This window comes from Anomalospiza imberbis, chromosome 3 (assembly GCF_031753505.1).
Source record: "Anomalospiza imberbis isolate Cuckoo-Finch-1a 21T00152 chromosome 3, ASM3175350v1, whole genome shotgun sequence".
NCBI lineage: Eukaryota > Metazoa > Chordata > Aves > Passeriformes > Viduidae > Anomalospiza > Anomalospiza imberbis.
In genome coordinates, this window is record NC_089683.1 from 72,200,381 (window position 1) to 72,212,743 (window position 12,363).

The 12,363-nt window shown below is 44.9% G+C and overlaps 1 long non-coding RNA gene across 1 annotated transcript in view; it reads right to left on the minus strand.

Annotated features, from left to right (window-relative positions):
* LOC137469940 (uncharacterized) overlaps window positions 1-2,200 on the minus strand; it is a 55,159-nt gene extending 52,959 nt beyond the window's left edge. Inside the window, exon 1 of the long non-coding RNA XR_010996809.1 lies at window positions 1,966-2,200. This is a non-coding gene — a long non-coding RNA (uncharacterized lncRNA). The remainder of the gene's footprint in view (window positions 1-1,965) is intronic.
* Between the last annotated feature and the right edge of the window lie 10,163 nt (window positions 2,201-12,363).

Sequence of the window (12,363 nt, forward strand, 5' to 3'; positions counted from 1 at the left end):
GTATGGCTACACCAGTGCAGACCTGCACCTGGACCAAAGCACTCCTGTAGCAAAGCAAGGTATAACAAACTGGGAGACCCCTGGGGCACACTGCTCACAGGACCCTGACTGCTGTACTGCACTGTGCTGTGCACATGGACTAACTAGCCTTTCTCTAAGTCCCACTGTGTTACGTGACAGTGGCACATCCTAAATCCAGCTCAGTTCTCCCTTTTCAGGCAAGAAATAAGTATTCATACGTAGATTTTGCAGTGAAAGCAACTAAAATATCCTGTCTTTAAGCTTGCATGTTCAACCTCTTTGCAATTTCCAAGAAGCAGCAGAGTCCTAGTGAGCCATGACTTCTCAAGTACCTGCCTACCAAGGCCTCCAAGCTGGTTGTGTGCTTAACTCAGTTATGCACATATCCCAGTGAGACTAATGATCCTGAAGCACTTCTGGGAATACCCACTGTGCCCTTACCCAAGACAGCAGCATATAATTTGGTGGCTGAGTTACAACAAATAGCTGATCAAAGGTTCTGGACACTCAATGCACGTTTCTTGTTCTTGGTATAGTGCTGTGTGATGCCTCCTGTAAAACGGCAATCATGCACTTAGTAAAGGTATCCAATTTCTGACTTCTGCCTGCCATGACCTGTTATTTGCATCTACCTATGGTGAAAATGCTCCCTATTCAGAAAGTTAAGGTCTCCTCCCTACTTTGTGTGTAGGCAACAACCACTGACCCAAGGCAGGAGTCCACACACTCAGTGGAATTTATACATGGTTTCTACTGAGATGAGTTTAAAGTGAATGGTCTAAATATTGAGCCCGAGTCCATGGTGTAACACAGGGATAATTTTACTGAAATCAATGTGTTATAGATGGGAAACATCTTTAAAACCAGAATTAAACTGTATAACAAAAGGGCACTTGAACAGGTGAAGTAACAGCAGCTGGAATTACCAGTGAGCTGAAATGGTGTCCCATTCATTCCACACATCTGCCATCTATATCAGGTCTTTGTGATTAAATATAACTCTGCAAAGAGCAAAGATTATGGCGCTCACACAAATTCCCCTTTGGTATCAAGAGTTATATACATGGTAGGAAACAAACCACGCTGTACAGGAAACATTTTTGAGAGTTGTGTTATCCAGAAAACAAAGCAAGTCACTCTGAGCAGTGACATAATCCAGTTTCCCACAGGTTAATGCCTTGTGGCCATACTTTTTCACTGCAGCAACCCCTCCTCCACCTCTCTTTCATCTCTCCCACATCCAAAATGCTTCAATTCCCCCTCCACACTCATGCACCTGAGCTCAAGCCCCTGTGCAGTATCTTAGTACACTAACTACTGAGAGGCCCTGGGGCAACGGGTCCCTGCTCAATCCCACACTGCACGTGGGCCAGGTGGACCCTGACCACACCCAGCCAGCAGGCAGAACTGCGCAGAGACCACTGAAATCACACTGCAGATTTTTCTTCGCTGGAGGCACTGATTGTAAGTATGCCATAGGACACTCACTGCCTTCTGAGCAAACATCATTTTCCATTAAAATTTTGGAAATGTAATTGATCTCTACCCTGTGTAAACTTTGGACACTTTAGTCAGTGGACTCAAAGTTTCTTGTGGGAATGGAACAAGTCTGCGAGACAAATGCATGGAAAGAAATGCAACCACATAAGCCTTGTTTTGCTATTTAGATATTTAGTTGCATATTTAGCTGATATCACCTAAAATATGAGGACATTCATTGTCAGGGGGTTTGAGCCAGTAGGATTAGTTGCACGTGTCATGGAAATCTCTATCAGAACAGAAAAAGGATCAGAAATTGGCCTGTTCCCTTTTTGGCTCTGGAAACTAAAGCCCTCCAGATTTTGACCAGATGCACTGTACAAAGCTATAAAATGACAATTTTGCAGTGCCTCCCATTCCCAGAGATTTGCTGAATACTTAGGGAAAGACAACCTCCCAAATTACCTGTCTGGTCACTCAGTGCCATGCTTGAAAGGCAATTCCTCCCTGTTCCCTGCTGGGTCTTGCTTTCCTCTCTGAGCTTTTGTTACTGACTGTCGCATTTGTTGCGCTGCTGTCCTTGAAAAAACATCTCTTTGCAAGAGCCTCCCGCAGCCCTGAATTCCAAGGGTTACAATGACACTGCTGCCTGAAGCAGTATTTCCTTTTCCACGTTCTGCATTTGCCAGCTGTTAACTTCATCAAGATCCTCTATTGTGAGAGTCTTAAAAAAGGGGGCAGCTCAGTTTTCTCCATAGCCTTTGTGTGAAGGCTGCCAGGCCAGATTCGACCCTGGAAACCAATTAATTCAATGGAGTGCCATGACATGGCACGCAGGGCAGAGAAGAATTCAGCTGTAATTTTGAAAAAACTGCTCCCAGTTCAGGAAAAATTCCCAGTTGCCTCTGGCTTTTTAATGCAAGCTTTCCTGATAAACAGAGGGGGTAGGTATCACCTCCTCTTTTCTGAAATAATCATTTGTCTTAAATATCAACAGTACTGGAAAAGCTGCATCGGGTGAGGTTACTGGCCTGGGTTTCACTGCTCTTCCGAGACAATAGTGGATCTATAGGACACCCTGTGCCTGTGGGATGACTCAACTCACAACTATCCCTCCTACCCAGTCACAGAAGTGATAGCTTTGACCTTTTGCTCATGGAAGAAATGACAGGCAAGGAAGGTACTCCGCATCTTTAGTACAAACTGCAGTGTCACTTTACCAGGGGATAGCAAGGCTCTGGAACAATTTGGGATAGGAAGTGGGGAGGGCCTGTGCATTGACTGAGATGGCAGGTGACATTTCAAAAAGGCAGGACAGGATTAAGCAAACTGGAAAAGGGACAGGATGCGGGTATGAAGTGATCTTCAATGTCAAACACACCCTTAGAACATTTTGTATGCAGCATATCATAAAACTGGAGCATCCCTCTTATGTCCCCTTCCTGAAGCAGCAGCTATCTCGGGAGCACCCCAAGTCCTCTGCTGTTTCCTAGGTTTCTCCTGTCTATGTGTCCCCAAACCTGACTTTGCTTCATGTAGGGAAGCAGATAGAGCCTGTGCAGCTGTAGATATTCCATGAGTTGCATTGGAATCCAAGATCCATTACATTTTCCTATAATATCTGCTAAAGGGCTTCAGGATGAAGATAAGTTCTCTGAAGGCTTTTGCTCTGCTTGAAAGTGCCAGTGCAACTCCTGACTACCCTTGGTGAGAGCACAGTTAGGGCAAGGCTGAGCACTTTTGAAAATCTTGCCCCAAAACTATGAAAGGATCTTAATTTAATTAAGAAGTCTAGTGTCATTTTGTTGTTGCTAATCCTTTTACTGGGAGCACAGCCAGCTCACAGCAATTGCTCAGAGCTGTCAGGGTCCCCAGGCTACCTCTATTACGCAGTGTCCCAAAGTGGGGCATCCACAAGTACTGGTTCCAGACCTGTGCATTCCCAGCTCTCCTGGATTTGGTGTGGATCACATGTGAGCCCATACAGGAATGATTCTATTGAATTAACCAGAGGACACATCCAGTATTTATGTCTAGGTGAACTGTGCACAGGTTTACTGCCTGACATTCTGCCTTCCACTTCACTTCCCAGTAGTTGCTTTGTGGGAATCCTGTAGGCAGTTCCCCAAAGAGAGTATCTCTTTGTTTCTCAGCATCTGCAACCACACATGAAAAAAAATCAGCAAAAGTATGGTGTGACAGTAGGATGTCATTTTGGCAGCACAAGGGGTTACATGCCTCCGTGTATCACCATTTTCTGGAGGGCTTTTGCCAGGCTGTGGTCCTATGAGAGGCAATGCACATGCCTACAAAAGGAACAAGATTTCCTGATTACCAGAGGCCACATACATGGAGATGGAGCCCAGGTGGAACCAGAGGCAGCAGGTACATTGGCCACATGGCTAGCTGTCCTTTCTGCTGATGCAGGTGTGAGGGTGTAAGGTCCGTGGAGCACCCACATGCCTGTAAAAGCAATACAGAGCTGGCAAGGAGCCATCTCCAAAGTGTCTTTTCTAACACTTTTTCAGTACCTGGTCTAGCAAGTTCCAAGAGCCATTGGTCTCCACAAATCTTGCCTGAGCAAAGCTGTGTAGATAAGCCAGAGAGGTCTTGGTTCTCAGCCTGTGTCAGTAGCACTGATGGGGATGACAGAAACCACTATGAGAAAGAGGAGAACAGGTCACCTACCTCCAGCACCTTTCCTGAAAGGACCAACAGTGAAATTATCTGTTCACAAAAAATCACATATGTGGAGTAAAACACTGACTCCCAAAACTGGGTTTATTGGGAACAGAACTTGATTCTGCAGAATAAAGCCTCATCTTTAAGTCTATGTAAGTACAGATCTCTTTTCAACCATCTGGGCTTTTTTATTGTTTAACTGGACAATGGCAAGCTTTTACCAGCCTTTATTTAGGCTATTTCAGACAATGTTCAACGATGCAAGTTTTTCTCATAAAAACACACCTAACAATCACACAACACAATTGGAGTCACACAAAGAGGTGTTAAAAAAAAGTATGTAGCTTTTCTCTTCCTTATCTATTTTTTCTCTCAATTCTTACCTATCTTCTGTTCACACAACAGTGGGCAAATCTTCCTATCCTCTCATTCAGTCAGCAGGTTCTAGATCATGTAGCAGCACCTTCAAGGGAGAGCTGCAGATGCCTAATTCTGAATTCCCCTGCATTTTGTTGTTGCCATTTCCTGTCTGAACACCATGATGTGCTGCTCCTTCACACTTCTGCTGCCCACAGGGGAAAGCCCTCAGCAGGAGGATGTCCGATCCTGTCAGTACATGAGAGAGGGTTGCAGGGATGAACTGTGTGGGATGGCAGCTGCATAACCTCCACGTCTTCACAGTGAGCAGGAACTGAAGAGCAGAGGAGGAAGGAAGGCTAGGGGGATATAGTGAGGCATTAAATAGCACTTGCTGGATCTCTGCTTGGCAGGGATTCACATGTCCCTCTTTCTAAGTCTTCTGTTCCTGGGGAAGGCTAGAAATGAGGAAGAGGGAGGAAGCACAGATGAACTGGTGGGTGCAAAATATGCCACACCTACCACAGGATCCTGTGCCTCATGCAGATGAGGGATTCTACAGAGCTCCCAGCAGGAAGGAAAACTGGGTGTCAGCACCTGGCCCAAATTCCTAGAAGACATGCATGCAATGATGGCATAAATATCCTGTCTAGGATCCCACCTACAACATTTGGGACCAGCTGTAATGAACAGCCCCACCAATCCCTTGGCACAGGGCAGCCCTTTCCCCTTGCCCAAGAGGGCTTTGCTTCTACCTTGCTTTCCTCTAGGCAGTGGGAGAAAGATCTCCATCACCGTGCACTTCTCATCTTCTTAATGAATAAAGGAATAAGCAAAAATACGTGGTGCAAGAGAGCACTCAACTGAAGTGCTTATGCCAGGGCTCTCCAGGATTGTTGCTAGAGCAAAGAGTAATTCCTTTTGCTGGGAATTACTGGCTGAAATGCTGTGGTCTGCATTATAGCAGGAGCCATGCCAGACAGCAAAGTTGGAATTAGAAAGGTCCCAAGACAAGCTCAGTCTACCACAACCACAAGAAGATGGTGAGTTCTGACTGGTCTCCAGAGCACCCACCCTGCAGCCTGTGGCCACAAAAGACTCCCCAGGACTCTGTAACAAGCTTGAGACCAACAGCAGAGAACAAAACCCACAGCTTTTGTGTGCCACAGGAAGAGAGCAGTAGCAATCAGAGGCAGGCCCAGTGTCCTCAGTGCGTGCTGTAAAACTCCCAGATGAGCTTTGGAAATTGGCCAGGCCTCACATTACAAAGAGTAAAGGGAAAAACCCAGTGTACAGTGGTGCCCTGCCCATTTGACCTAAAGGGGCAATTGCAGAGGTCAGCTTGACCCCAGGAGCATGAACATGATGCACAAGACAGGACAATGTAAAGACCATCCTGCCATTTCTCCTTTGCTTTAGCCATTATTCTGAGCTTCTGCTGCTGAGGAACGGAGACCTGGGGGACAAATTGTCCTGTAAGTTAGGGGGAAAAATCTTTTCCTTTGCCTTTCTTTCTAGCCTTAGAAAGAGTACATGTCTGACAGGGGCCTGTTTATTTGCCAAGGAATTAGGGAGTTTTGTGCCTCCCTTACTTCTTATGAAAAGATAATGACCCTGTAGCGGGAAGATCCAAGCAGTGCCAAGAAATATGTTTTGGAAGCTTTTCAGAGTCAGTGTGTTAGAAGCAAACAGATTCCCTGGAGAATAAAAGGGCAGATGGAGCTATACAACCCTGGACTTCAGTTTAGGCTTGACAGATTCTTTGGATCTATGAATCTGTGATTTAATCAAGGGTATTTGCCTCCCCTTTGACCCCAGAGGAGAAATTAGCAGCATGGGCACTGCAGCACCCAGCCATGTAGTGGGGCCTGTCCAAAAGGCATCACCGTATTTTGTACATGCATCCTCAGATGGAGTTGTTGCCTTGTTCCCAGCCTGGAAATGAAACTCAAGATAATTTTTGTAAGGAGGTAATATAAAAGGGGATCTTTATTTGAAGGCCTTCAGAGGCAGTTATGGAAAGATGTCCACAAAAGCCCACCGCCCCCAGGGGTGAGTTCATTTTTATAGGGTTTAGGAAATTAGCATAATTGATAAAAGGCACTGATTAGGAAGACAAGTGGTGATGCTATTCCCCATCAGGTCAAGCCCCTTCTCTGGATCCCCCACTTCAGCACAAGATGTATTTTGTCCATGAGAATGTATCTCCAAGAGCTGTTCTCAGCCTTGGTTCCCAGGAAGAACCAAGATAGTAACGGGGAGGCCTTGTACTTCCCGGGGCTTGGAGTTCTGGAATTTGTTTTGTTTTTCTGCCTATGGAAAGGCTGTGGAAAAGTACTGGGAAAGCTAGCTACTCATACAATAGGTGACAGAGTTACAAATATATATGTGAAGAATACAGAGAACATATAAAAGAAAAAAAAAGGCAAAACTCAAATGTCATCAGAGTGAAATTAGGTAGCTCAGGCACTCCCATACCTGGCAACAAGGCTCCAAGCCAGCTGCAAAACCCATGCAGAAGCTCATTGGTGCTTGGCTATCACTGAACTCTACCTTGCTTTGACTCCCAGGTAGTTCATACACAGCTGTGGACACACCTTTCCACTGTTGCACGGGCACAGCTTGCCAGCACCATACAGTCAGTCATCCTGGCCTGGGGGAGTTCACAGAGTGCCTATCCCTGAGACTGGCTGGGCTTTCTGCTGCTCCTCTCCATCCTCAGGAGGTTCTGCTCAGATCCTAGTTCAATGTCCATCTCTGGATGCAAGTGTTGCTGAGAGATTAATGTATTGTTCTCCCATAGGGACCATGAACTTATATTTAAATGGCTAGGGGCATCTGTTTCCCCATCAGCACTCATGGTTGACATTTTCACCCCTGCCAGTTTCCAAAGTGCAGCTGAGAGCATAGGTAATCACAATGGACAATGGTTCTCTCTTTAACAGACCATGACCTGGGCCACTTCCTGGAGAGGCATATGGCTCAGCACACTTTTGCTTCCAAGGATCCCCAGAGATCTCAGAGAGCTGCTGGAAATGTCAGTCATTCCCTGAAATTCAGCCTGCAGGCTTCACCACAGGAAGTGAAGTTATTTTGCTCAGCCCTGCAGCTCCTCATGCATCTTTATCCACCAATTTCATATGGAAGTACAGGACAGTTGGCGATGGATTTACCCCCTGCCTTTGGTCAAAGAACAAAGGCCAAGCAAATAATACCAGGTTACTGCAGTGAGTGACACATAATCAACTGTAAAGAGATGTAGGGACTATATCCTGAGAGACCTGGACTGCCTCAGCTCCTCCCCAATTTCTTTCACTCACAGCCCATTTTAAAAGCTTTACAAGCTCTCAACAGTCACAGATCCGTTAGCTAAACTCTGTTTTCTGAACTTTTCCTGTTATCTTTGGACACCTGGGTCTGTGAAATTGCCTATTAACGGAGAGATTTAGCTAATCTCAGAAGAGTACATGTGAATCTAATGGTCAGATATAATGCCTTGACAGATCAATAAGGCACATTCCAACTCCACAGAGTCTAGACTTCCTGGGGCTGGGTGGAGGGATTTTTATAGTTGCCAAAAAGTTCTGCCTGTATTTGTGAAAGAGGGAAAGGAGAGAAGCAGAGAAAGGGTGATGTATTAAGCCACAAAATATTTTGAAAAGCCTGAAGAAGTTTTGGGTTGGATTGAGACATCCTAGAGGGCCCACTGTAATTGCTTCTCCTCTCCAATATCAGAGAAACTATACTTCTGTGGAGCCAAAAGGCTTTCTAGATCCAGGTTGAGTGGATATAGGAATCTGCATGTGCATGTGAATAAACCTGTGTTGCAAGCACCTAGGCATGCATGACACACTGTGGGGGGCTTGCTGCATGCACTTGTAACAACATTTGGACTCATTGATGTCCCTGGGACAAAGGGGGTTTGCAGCTGTGTGATTCTGACCACAGCATGCAGTACCTGGCGATTCAGAGATGAGTGATGGACACCTGCACCACCTGTGTGTATTTCAGCAGGGAAGAGAGGCCATAGTAAACTGACTGGCACATCCTTTGTCACTCTGCTGCCTATCCCAGCAATGTGACTGCTCTCAAAGATCATGCCCATGTCTGTAAATAAACTCTGACAAGGGCCTAGCCCACAGCTGGTGTAACAGAAGACCATGCAGCGGTGCTAATTTGCAGCAGCTGAGAATTTGCCTCAGTGTCTCCCAGCCCAAAAACAAAACTCTATTAAAAGATGGTTTCTCAAGTTCAAGTGTAGTGCAAAAAGCCCTGTTCCTATAAGAGGTGACTAACTGGGCAACTTGCAGCAGCAATACTCCTGCTAACGTGTCCAAGAGATGGTATCAGACCTACACTCCAACCTTCTGCCCCCTCTCTTCTCCCACAGTCCAGGTGCACCTGACCATGACATGCTGATGGTAATTCTGGCAGCATTTCGACCCAACGGATTTGCTCTGGCCGACCCTAAAAAAATGAGTCCGAGAAATTCTCTGCATACACAGAAAGCTCTCCCTGCAAACATCTGAAAGCTTTGTCTTCCTTGGATATCTTCTGTTTTCCTCGCCTCCCTCTCTTGTTCCCATCACATTTGCCCAGAGGTTTGCCACAATGTACATCAGAAAATAATATGCAACTTTGTGGCAGAAAATGCTGGCAGCTCCACTGCCTATAGAAAGCTTGGTTTGGTCAATCTCTGCCTTGGCACAAATCACTTATTTGCTCTGCTTCTGCAGACCCTGCAAAGCTTCGTGCTTTACCCTCCAAGTGACTCGGTGTACACTTAGCAGCAGGGATGAAAGAGGCTTCAGGAAACAGCACGCTGAGAAGTGAGGCCTCCCAGGACTCCAATCAACCCCCCTAAAGGGGAAAAGCCTAGGGCTAGAGAACAAATTCTAATTATAACAACAGACCTGCAGTCATTCCCAATTATGTCAAGCTCTTCAATGAGGAATTAAACAAGTTATAAAATGGGTGCACTGTCTTATTCTTCCCTCTAGCATTAGCAGTGGTATGTTGTAAAAAAATGGCCATATCTAAACAACATGTGAAGGGACCATTAACATAGCATATGACTGACAGAAGAAAACAGTATTAGTGTGATAGACACATCCTTTCTTGCTCCACGGGCATGATTTACTACAGAATTACAGTAGGTTTAGGCTACAATAACACCTCAGACTGAAGTGGGGATAATTCTTATGTGAAGCCAACAAAAGCCTAACAAAATCTGATTGCCAGAATCCGGAAAACTGTGAACATCACGATGTGAAGTAAAATAAGAATTTGTGCTAAAGAGCAAGAATCACTGATTATGTTACCAGCAAGCAAGTAGGTCAGTTTGCATCTTTGAATCAAGGCTGAGGAACTTTCCAGGATGCAGAACTTGAACGTGTACCTCAAACATAATTTTCATGCTCAGAATCAAAACTGCTGGGGAAAAAATATGACTGCTAAATTATAATAAAATCATAGTTGCCCGTTGCAGGGTGAGAATTCATTAAACCAGTAAAGAATTAGTACCACAGAGGTGAAATGGGACAGGTCATAATTGCATGAGCACAGATTGAGTCCTGCAGTCTCAACAACTGTTTCTCCAGAAGCCTTTGCCAGCACTTTCACATCTGCACATCTCGGTGTGAAGGTCTTTAGGTTAACTATACATGGGTGATACCTCCCTCGCTGTTGCCTGATTCCTTCACTGCCTTCCCCATTATATGCAGTAATTTCCACCCATGCAAATTGGGTGGCATTTTACACTTACTTCACTTTCTCTTCAGTCAGGTGTAAATGGCTGCAAGAGGTGCAAAACAGAGTAGAGCTGGGGGATGGTTAAGAAAAAAAGGCTGTGAGAAGATTAAATCTGCATCTTGCCTCTAGCATTGGAGTTGGAATATGGTTGAGAAAGTGAATATCCCTAGAATTCTGTAAGACTATCTCTAGTAGTTCAATATGTTTTTGTACAGTATCTAGCACAGTAGAATGGTAATAAACAATATTTGTAACACTGTACCCAGAAGAACCTCTGAATGTGGTTTGTAAAGTTGATACTAAAGAGATTCAAAAAGGCAAAGAATTCAGGCTGAGGAAAATGTTTCACATGGGAGCAAAAAACACAGCATGCGATTACAATGGAAAAAAATTGCAGTACTTTGACTGCAGTAGCAACAGCAAACTGCAAAGGATGGAGTACTTTGCTTAACATACATAAAATCTTTTTGCAATTAACCTCTTTTACCAATTGTCGATTGGAGGAATTTGTCACCTCTGCTCATGTATTCATTTTGCATAATCTTCGCTCTCAGGCACTTTTTACTATGCAAAATACTTCACAGAGCTGTGCAACTGACAACATACAAGTTTGCAGTGAAACTTTTTTTCTTTTTTGACAGCGCAGAATGTCTCAAAAGGCTAGTAAAGCATTTCTTTAATTTAGTCTCTCAAGTGGGAGCAGACAAACCTTGACAACACACTCTGTGTTGTAACAACAGGACACTGAGCATCATTCCACCTGCACGTCTAAGTGACTGTGATATCCAGGGGGCTGCATTTGCATGTTGTTCCTTCTGCAGCCTCCTCCAGACCACAGAATGCCTGAGTCAGAATGTGGCCCACTGGGTCGGCACTGTCTTTCACCATCATCTGCTCTCCCCCTGCCTGGTGCTGGATGCATGTGTGGGAGTCATTGTTCCTTCTTCTTCTCCTTTTTCTGTCAAAAGAAATGTCTAATGGATGTCCACGGGTGTTAGGGATGCTTTGGGTTTGGTATTGGGGCAGATTCTTATGCTGCAGTACAACTTGTAGGGCATTTAAAACATTTCTTATCCAGACAAGAGGTTGCATTAACAAGGAGATACTTGGGGGCGAAAGGGTCTGCTATGACAGCTTAATCAAACTGAAACCTGTCCCTAGCTGTCTTTCCTTCCCAGGAGACCCACAGGGATTATGGGGTGGATTCAATGTTTTATCCATGAATTACTCCCTGAAGACAGTTTAGGGCAGCTTTTATGCAGAGTCAGGCCCCCTGTGCCTGCAAGAGCTCGACCCCCTGCCCGTGGGCCGTGTGTGATGGGTCACACCGAGCAGGGTGCCTCGGCACACGCCTTCCTGCCTCTAGGGTTCACCCAGCCGGCCGGGAGCACTGCGCACCCCTGCTGCCTTTGTTTGCACAGGAAATAAAAAAGAAAAATATAAATATGTTTATCTATAAAACCTATACAAGACCAGATTTGTCTCTCAGGTTTGATGGGCTACAAATTAAGGCCAGAAGGGACTATCATGCAGACCATTCGGTCTGGCACCTTGTGTTTATATCACAGGTCATTTCATTTGAACTACTTTTCCCTGCACGGAACCCAAGAGCTTGTGTATTTAAAAGACAGTTCAGCCTTGATCTGGAGCCATCAATACGTGTAGAATCTATCACATCCATCAGTAACCCTCTCTGTTAAAAACATGATCCTTCTGTCAGATGCATTGCTCTGGCTTTGATTCCCAGCCATTTCTTCTTATTTTGTTTTGAACTGCCAGGATAAGTAAGCCTTTAGGGTCTGCCACTTTAGCCCTGTGAATTTACTTATAAATTTAAATTCAGGCACTATTCCATCTCTTTCCTGACAAGCTAACCTCTGAGTTTCTTCCTGCAAGGCATTTCCTCCAACCAAACAGTTTCTAGCTTCTTTCTCCACACTCCAATTTTTAAAACATTAATTTAAAAACATGGACAGTAAAAGTATACACTTTTCTGTTTGGGTTTCCTACATGTTAAGCAGTATGAATTATAGTCCCCTGCTTCCTCTGTTCTCATCACCTGAATCACATATC